Source organism: Zingiber officinale, chromosome 8A (genome assembly GCF_018446385.1).
Source record: "Zingiber officinale cultivar Zhangliang chromosome 8A, Zo_v1.1, whole genome shotgun sequence".
Lineage (NCBI taxonomy): Eukaryota > Viridiplantae > Streptophyta > Magnoliopsida > Zingiberales > Zingiberaceae > Zingiber > Zingiber officinale.
Window position 1 is genome coordinate 106,974,827 of NC_056000.1, and position 9,209 is coordinate 106,984,035.

The following is a 9,209-nucleotide window of genomic DNA, read 5'->3' on the forward strand; positions in this document are numbered from 1 at the left end:
CTATTCGTTCTTTTAGGTTTTGACTTGGGTCTCCTGCGAAACTTAACACGTTCGACCCAAATCACCTTAAGTTATTAATTCCATTAAATATTAATTTCCATAATTGGTTCCCAGTACTGACACGACCTTCTTGGATATGGGAGCAATCACCACCGACTAGACAAAACCTTTTATGGAAAGCTAATATTTAATTTCCTAAAATAACTTTAGGTTAACCGAAAAGAACAATCAAATCACAAGGATAAATAAAACAAAAGAACATAACATCGAAAAACATATTCGAAATACTAGAATCGTAAGCCTCTTGTATTTGGTATTATTTCCATAAATAACTAGTATGATGCGGAATGGAAAAATTACTAGTTATACCTTCTAGAAAGACCTCTTGATCTTCTACCGTATTCCTCTTCTAACCTCGGACGTTGTGTGGGCAACGATCTTCCGAGATGAGAAAACACCAACCACCTTCTTCTCCTCCTATCTAGGTTCAGCCACAATAAGGAAGCTTTACCAAGGATGAAGAACAAAACATCAACCAAGCTCCAAGAGATGCAAGCTTTCTCTTCTTCTTCTTCTTCTTCTCCAAGTAGTATCCGGCCACCACAAGAGCTCCAAGGGAGATGAAGGATTCGGCCACCACAAGAGGAAGAGAGGGAGAGGATGATGGCCGGCCACAACACCAAGGAAAGAGGGAGAGAAATAATAGAGGTTGTGTCTCTTGAAGGCACCCCCACCCCTTCTTTTATATTCCTTAGCCTTGGTAAATTAGGAAATTTAATTACAATAAAATTTCCTTAATTTCTTTGACATGATTTAATTGAGAAAAATAAAATAAAATTTCCCAATTAAACTATAATGGTCGGCCACATCATGGAGGAATAAATTAGACAAGTTTTAATCAACAAATTAAAACTTCCTAATTTGTTTCCGGAAATTTTTTAAAATAAAATTTCTCTTCAAAAATCTCTTCATGGTTGATAAAAAGAAATTTCTATAATTTTAATTTTTCAACATGTGAATAATTTTTAAAGAGAAAATAAAATATCTCACCAATCTACAAATAAGGAAAGAGATTTAATCTCTTTCTTTAATCTTTTGTAGATCCTTTACAAGAGAGATATTTTAATTTTAATTCTCTTTAATAAATTATATCTTCCACATAATAAACATTAAAATTAAAATTCTTTTAAATTTAATGCCGGCCCCCTAGCTTGGGTTCATGCTAGGGCCGACCACCTTAAACCAATGCTTGGCCGCCCTAGCTTGATTCCAAGCTAGCTTGGCCGGCCCCCTTTAGGTGGGTATAGAAGGTGGGTATAGGTGGGTATAGTACTCTATAAATAAGAGGCTACTATAGGGACCGAGAGGAGGAATTGGTTTTGGTCTCCCTATAAAATTAAGCATCCCGTGTTCGCCCCGAACACACAACTTAATTTTATCAATAATAATTCATTCCACTAGAGAACTATTATTGAACTACCGCACCAATCCCAAATTACATTTTTGGGCTCATTCTTATTATGAGTGTGTTAGTCTCCCTGTGTTTAAGATGTCGAATGTCCACTAATTAAGTGAGTTACTGACAACTCATTTAATTAATATCTTAATCCAAGAATAGTACCACTCAACCTTATTGTCATGTCGGACTAAGTCCACCTGCAGGGTTTAACATGACAATCTTTATGAGTTCATCTTGGGGACATTATCAACCTAGATTACTAGGACACAGTTTCCTTCTATAATCAACAACACACACTATAAGTGATATCATTTCCCAACTTATCGGGCTTATTGATTCATCGAACTAAATCTCACCCATTGATAAATTAAAGAAATAAATATCAAATATATGTGCTTGTTATTATATTAGGATTAAGAGCACACACTTCCATAATAACTGAGGTCTTTGTTCCTTCATAAAGTCAGTATAAAAGGAACGACCTCAAATGGTCCTACCAATACACTCTAAGTGTACTAGTGTAATTATATAGTTAAGATAAACTAATACCTAATTACACTACGACCTTCCAATGGTTTGTTCCTTTCCATCTTGGTTGTGAGCTACTGTTTATAATTTATAAGGAACCGATAACATGATCTTCTGTATGTGTCACCACACACCATGTTATCTACAATATAAATTAATTGAGCAACTACATTTATCGTAAATGTAGACATTTGACCAATATGATTCTTATTTCTAGATAAATGTTTATACCAAAAGTTAGGCTTTTAGTATACATCCTAACAGTTTCCTGTCGCTTAGTTTGGTTGGTTAAGGCTTGGATTTCAGCTCGTAGTGCATGACTAGCCTGGACTGAGTCATTCAGTTGGAGCTCCAATTCAGAGACCTTCTCTTGGAGTTCCTTATTTTGATGATGGAGGTTGTGGAAAGATTGGTTCAGGGATAAGGATTCTGCATGAGTCTGGATCAGAAGATATAACCTTCAGATAAGACAAACTAATAACAGACGCGAAGTGAATAATAGGCGCGACGTAAGGGGTACTTACTTTGGCCCAGGACTTAGAAAATATGTCCATCTGGGCTAACGGCGACAAGCCATTCATCTGGCTCATACTCTCTGCCCACAAACTGCCAAGATGGCCTTTCATCACCAGAGTGCTCGTGGGGATACCATGTCTTGAAACTAAGGTAGCTTTAGAAGGGATAGTAGTCCTGTAATGATAGCGGGCATAAGAAGAAGATTGAGAAGGACTGACGGTCGGACCAAGAGGAGCAGGAGGCAGCCCAGGAACATGTTCAGTTGGCGCCGTATCAGAAGGAGGGTCCCTTGAAGAGCTAGTTTCTACATCAGGGGTAGGGATAGAGCGGGACGCTGTTGGTCTTCCCCTATAGGGGTCGGAGGAGACTGCTGGAGGAACAGGAGTAGTGGAGTTGGAAGTGGTGCCAAGACCGACCGCAGTTGTATAGGGGGGCACTGCGGTAGTAGGAGGAACAGGAGTGAAAGCCTGGGTAGTCGGACCAGGTCCGCGACGAAGTCTGTGGAGCAAGGGCTGGCCGTCAGAGTCAAAACTATCAGAACGAGGATGACTCCGAGAAGAAGTTGGAGCATTGCTGCCCACAGTGCCTCGGCCAGAAGAACCTCGACTTGCGTGGTTGAGGGTTGAGCGGGCGCGTCTAGATCCCCGTGGGGCTCCTCGGAAGACGAGTCTGGCCGAGCTACTGACTTGAGCATAATCATGACCTCGGCTCGGAGCGGCAGTTGATTGAGAAGGAGCGGCCGGTCGGGGAATAGTAGCAGAGACAGATCGGGGAACAGAAGTCGGGAAGGCAGGATGGGATGTAGGCTGAGTAGCCGCTCTGACTGAGGTGGCTCCGGGATGGGGAAGTAATCACCTCTCCAAGATTGTCTGACCTCGCCGCAGTATTTCCAGATCACTGATGCAAAGGCAGGATCTCTGATGCACGATTCAAAACTTCAGCTGTATACGCCAAAGCAAGGAGGGTCATTTCAACAGAGGAAAAAGAAAGTGAGAAGTAATAGCAAATGCAAGCACAAACTTACCTAAGGAGTGCGGTGTTTCAGGAGAAGGGGGGCTCAGCCTGAAATAAGAAAGTAGGTCCTCGGATAGTAGTCTTGTCAGGTTCAAGCACCAATCCTCCATTCGGATCGCAGCCACATTAAAGGAGAGGTCCATATGAAATTCTTCTAGGGCTGGAGTCAGGAGCAGCTCAGGTTGCCATTGTATGGGCCAGTCTACTTCATCGGGAAATCGGAGAAAGAAGAATTTTTTCCTCCAGTTGGCACTCGAAGGAGGAAGAGGGTAGAAGAAAGTAGCATGACTACGATCTTGGAAATGAAAGAGGTCGTCAGCAAGCCGAGTAAGGGTAAAGAAGCAGTGAAAAAGGGGAGCTGACCAGGAGACTTCACAGACTTCGCAGAGTATTACAAAGCCACACAAAATCCTTATAGAATTGGGTGTTAGTTGACCTAAAGGGATCTTGAAGTAGCGGCACACTCCAGATAAAAAGGGATGTGGAGGAAGACGAAGGCCGACCACAAATTGTTCTGTGAAGAAGGTACAATAGCCAGTCGGAGGATCGAAATACAAGTTTACACCAATAGGGATGAGGGGACGAATGTTGGTAGGGATTTCGTAAGTATACCTTAGGTCATCCCAATCTAATTCAGCAAAAGTTGAAGCGCCAGGGAAATGGCTTGCTAATAGGGAAGACCAGGAAGGGGAAGAAGTCATGATGAGGAGGATTACCCCGGGAAGGAGAAAGAGTAAGTGGAAAGGTGAAAACGGGGGAAGAAAGGAATCGCGGCGAAGTCTCAGGAGGATTCAGTCGATAGGCGGCGATGGCGAATCACACGAGAAGGAAGGAAGAAGGAAGATACTTATAGGCATTGATGAGGAAGGATATTTTCGTCAGTCGGTAGCAGACGACTGATATAGGGGAAGAGAAAAGGGGAAGGCCGTTTGATTTTCCTCGAAAACAGAACCGCAAGGTATTACAGGAAAAGCAGTGGCTCAAGATACGAGGCGCTTCATAGGGCACCTGGAAAGAAGCACAAAAGCGCATTCAGTGCAACTTTTCGCTAACAGCAGGACAAGAGCAGTCAGAGCAGTCAGCAGAATGGCGTGCAGATCAAATTAGCAAGTCTCATGAAATAGGGTCTGCATTTCACAAGTATAGCATGGGCAAAAAGCAGAGCCCAGCTTTCGTCAGGTTCGAGCTCCTTGCAAAGGTAGTTCAGGTATAGGCTCATAAAGAAGAAGTGGGCTCAGTATAAAAAATAGTCATTGGGCAGAAGGGCAATAGGGCATATCAGAACAAACAATGATAAGTAGATCAACAAAGGCCATCTGAAAAACAATGAGGAGATTAGCTAAGGCTGTAAAAACTTACTGCGAAAAAGGACAAGTTATGGACATGGACGAAACACGCAAATATTACAGTACAACCATCTAGACAAAGAGAAACAGATAAGTCTATTCATCTTCCACACTACAACATACGTCCCATTAAGCAGAATCGTGGAGAAGGAGCACTGGTTCGGTAGGAACAAGTGAAGGGACCACGGGTTTGGTAAGCGCAGTGGAAGGAGGCACGGGACCAATTGATACATCAGAAGCAGCAGCAGGAAGGGTTTGGGCTGAAGCATCAAGGGAAGTCTGGTCTGTAGCAGTGGGGGGAGCCTCTAGAAGAAAAAGTCCGTCGTCCGCCTCGAAGGAAGGAAAAGTTTCAGGGGGCAATTCCCTTGACAGGCGAGCTGTGTCTAGAAAAGTTGCAGGAGGCGCCGAGCGTAGAAAACCTTGCTCAAATGCCTGTCTGACCCCACCAGCAACCCCATAGCACAACAACAAGGTCATCCAACTTCCCAACTTTCGAAGGAAGAAGGAAGAATGGACGTAGGCTAGCCTATATAGTCTCAGCCGTTCTGGTTCGCCAGCTCGGTACATATCCAAGTCGCTCTTATTGGTGGTAGCCTCAGCGCGGACCGCAGATAAGTCATTCTGGCCTTGAGTTATTGCTTCCTGAGCCTTCATGAGATCTACCTGTAAAGACTGAAGAGTAGCCTGGCAGGTTTCCCATTGGGATTTCATGGTCGCTTCCCGGGCAGCGGAGGCAAGAGCCTGAGCCTGGGCGTCGGCTAATCTCGTTTACAGAAGCTCCTGGCTTTGTTGCAATGATTTCAACTCAGCTGACTGGGAGATCAACTCTGCCACTCTGCTTTCTAACTCAGCAACTGCCACGCGATGACGCTCAGTTTCAGAGACCAGCAGGGACTCGCTTGTCTTTAAGGCCGCCTCCAATTTTTGTATCTTGTCAAAGGCAGCATGGAAGATGGCTCGGGCAGAAGTGGCAGACTCCCCAACGGCCCGCAGGTAAGCGTCCAGATCCCTGAGTAGGGGCTCATGAGGAACTGAGGAAGCGATCGGAGGCTCTAGTTCTTTGAGGCGGGCCTTAAGTGCCACATTTTCTAGCTGTAGCTCGGCTGCATGTTGAACGACACTCAAGCCCGCAGAACATGTCTGCAAACAACCATAGGAAGGGAAAAGGGTCACAAATACACATTAACAATTAAGAGGAGAAAAGGGGCTTACCGATACTAGGCAACGGGCAACCTGGTCAAGCCCCTCTATAGGAGGGTCGCTCCTCCAAAGTTGGCAGTTGGCAGATCGCCAGGAGATGGCCAAGTCTCCGTGTAAATCAACCCTACCAAGGATGGAAGATGTGGTAGCAGTAGATACATGGGCAGGATCAGTCTCCGAGGGAAGTCTCCAAGAGGCTTCAAAGTCGAGTTCCGGGGGAGGCAATTCTTGGGTCGGCACAGCAAAGCTTGTAGGTATAGCAGGAGGGGAAGCTGAGGGAGTCATCGAGCCCCTTGACTGGTCTTCAGAAGCGGTAGAAGGCTGGTCAGATAATAAACTCTGGATCGGCGCTGGAGCTCCCACGTCCGGTGGCTGAGTTACGATTTCCAGTTCAGAGTCCCTCTCCTGGGGAAAACTTATATCCAAGGACCGAGCATGAGAAGAGATAACATCCACCCGCTGGCGGTGAGGGGGTGTGGGAGATGTTCAAGTGGCAGGCGTCACCCTTTTGCTCTTTCGCACAAGGCGCTGTTTCATAGAGGGAGTGGGAGTAGGCGCTCATTCTGTCGGAGGTGGCTCAGTCGAAAGCTGATCAGAGGAGGGGATCTGGGCTGGCTCTGTAGGTCCAGGGGCGAGCAGCGGGATATGGGCTAGCTTTGTAGGTCCAGGGGTGAGCAGCGGGATCTGGGCTGGCTCTGTAGGTCCATGGGCGAGCAGTGCAGTAGGTGTTGAGGTGGTTGCGGGATCGGAGGTTTGAAGTTGGGTTGGTAGTAGACCGGTGGAAACAGAGGGGTCAGAAGATAGGCCTTGCGTCAACTCTTCGTTAAGAGCCTGCAGAACGGCAATTGATGGTTGTTCCTGGCTGGAAAAGGAACGAAGTATGGTGGCCACTACAGAATTAAAAGGAAAAAAGCACCTAAATTAGTGAAGAACTTCAAAGAAGAAGCAGCAGCATACCAAAGGGAGCTCCGATTTCTGCAAAAACAGGGTTGAGACCATAAGAGTATAGAATGCCTTCCAGCATTAACACATACAAGCGGACAATAACGCCGGTGAGCTTGGCCGAGGCCTCAGAGCAGACAGGTTCATGAGCATATGAAGGGAAGTTAGGAGGAAGACTGGAGCGCCATTGGGAAAACCCGTCTAAGGGAAAAGGAGGATTAAGGAAGAAAAAGCAAGATTTCCAACCCTTATTGGAGGAAGGCCGGTCATCAAAAAATTTATAGCCCGGTTTGGCTTGAACGTTGAATACCCCTGGTTCGACGCACCTGAAAGAGTAGAAATGGTGGAACAGTTGAATGGTTAAGGGAATTTGATATATGCGACATAAGATGACAGTGCCGCAGACGACTCGGAATACGTTAAGGGCAAATTGAGAGATACTAATACCAGAGTACTGACTCAAGTCAGAAAGAAAGGGGTGTAAAGGAAAACGAAGACCTCCTAAGATTTGATCCCTAAAGACAGTGATAAAGCTTTCGGGAGGAGAAGAAGGATGTTCGTCTGGCCCAGGGAGGTGAAACTCGTATTCTGAACCCAGCCCCAAGTTGGATTGAAGTGAAGACAAGGCATGGTGGTCTAAGTCAGAAATGTAGTATGAGTACCAGAAGATTTCCTTACCATCCATGTTTAGGGGGAGCAAGCAAGCGAAGGGGCCGGGAGCAAGGGAGGTCACAGGTCGGGAGTAAGCAGGAAGCCAGAAGGTCGCACTGCTAGAAGCGGCCAAGAACGAAGAGAAGGGGATAGCGAAGCGCCAAAGTGAAAGCGGCGGACTGCCTTTAGGGTTTATAAAGCCCATTCATTCTTAGGAAATATCGAAAGTCGGACCGAGTATCTTTTTGGGTATACACCCAAACGTCGTCCGATAGAAGGTATGTACAGAAAAGGGTCAAAAAGCTGGTGTCAAGAGGCGTAAGTAATAAAAGGCGTTGGACAGGTGTCATCACGAGAGGAAGCACATTAATGATTGACATGACAAGGAAATCATGAAGAAGGATATGGAAGGGCTTTATTCACAGAAAAGCCCGCCCAAAGGCAAAAGAAAGCAGATGTTTCGCAGGGAAGAACCAAGAATAAGCGGGAAGCTTCGTAGAGCTGCCAAGTCTATGTGACTTTAAAGAGGTCGGGAAGGTATGATCAAGTCAGCAGGAGCGGTTCACAGGTCAGGAAGTAGTGAGTAGGCTTGTGTAGGTGTTCCCTGCTCAGGCTATCTAACCAAGCCTACCACAAGAGCCGCTGGGTCGCCATAGCTCAAGGGTCAAGTAAGGTTTACATACTTCTTGCTTTATTATTAGCCCTATACCATACATACCGTGAGTACAGGGGGGGAGGGCGGTGTTGGGTTTTTCGGGTCGCGAAAACCGCTTTTCGCGTCGCGGAAACCCCGAATCACCCAAAGCCGTAGATCCGTGCAAGGAAAAACCGAATGAAATACAAGTACGAGTTTCAAAAACTTTAGATCTACTCCTAGATCTACATGAAGAAAACTTTTATACCTTTGAAGCGAAGCCCTTCTCGTTCCTACTCATCCAAACGGTGCCGGATCTCAAGAGTATCAAGATAGATACTCCTCTAGAAGTATCCACACGAACACGTAGGTGGAGAAAACCACACAAAAGGTGTGCTAGCACCTAAGTATGGTTCGGCCAAGTTGAGGAGGAGAGGGAGAGCTTGAGAGAAAGAAGGTAGAAGATACACACTTGAATTAAAAATGAATTCTCATTCCAAAACCAAAAGTGGCCGGCCACTTCCCATAGTGTAACCCCCCATTAAATGCAATTAATGTGAAGTTATTAAGAAAATGGCTTTGTAACTTCCATGAGGTGGCACCCATGATGATGTGGAGTAACATCATTGGTCCACTTCAATGCCAACTCACCAATGAGGTGGCATAAAGTCAAGTCTAACTTGACTTTTTCATCTTCCTCTCAAATCAAGTCAAACTTGACCAAATCTCTTCCATGGTTGATCTAATCTAACCATTTGATTCAAGCCAACTTAATATAATGAATCTAATTCATTAAATTAAATTGATCTAATGAGTCATAATCTAAATTAGACTCATTGTATACATGAATCAACTTGAGTCTAACTCAATTAGCCCAATTTGGATTACTCTTAATCCAATTGGATCCATCAAATGAATC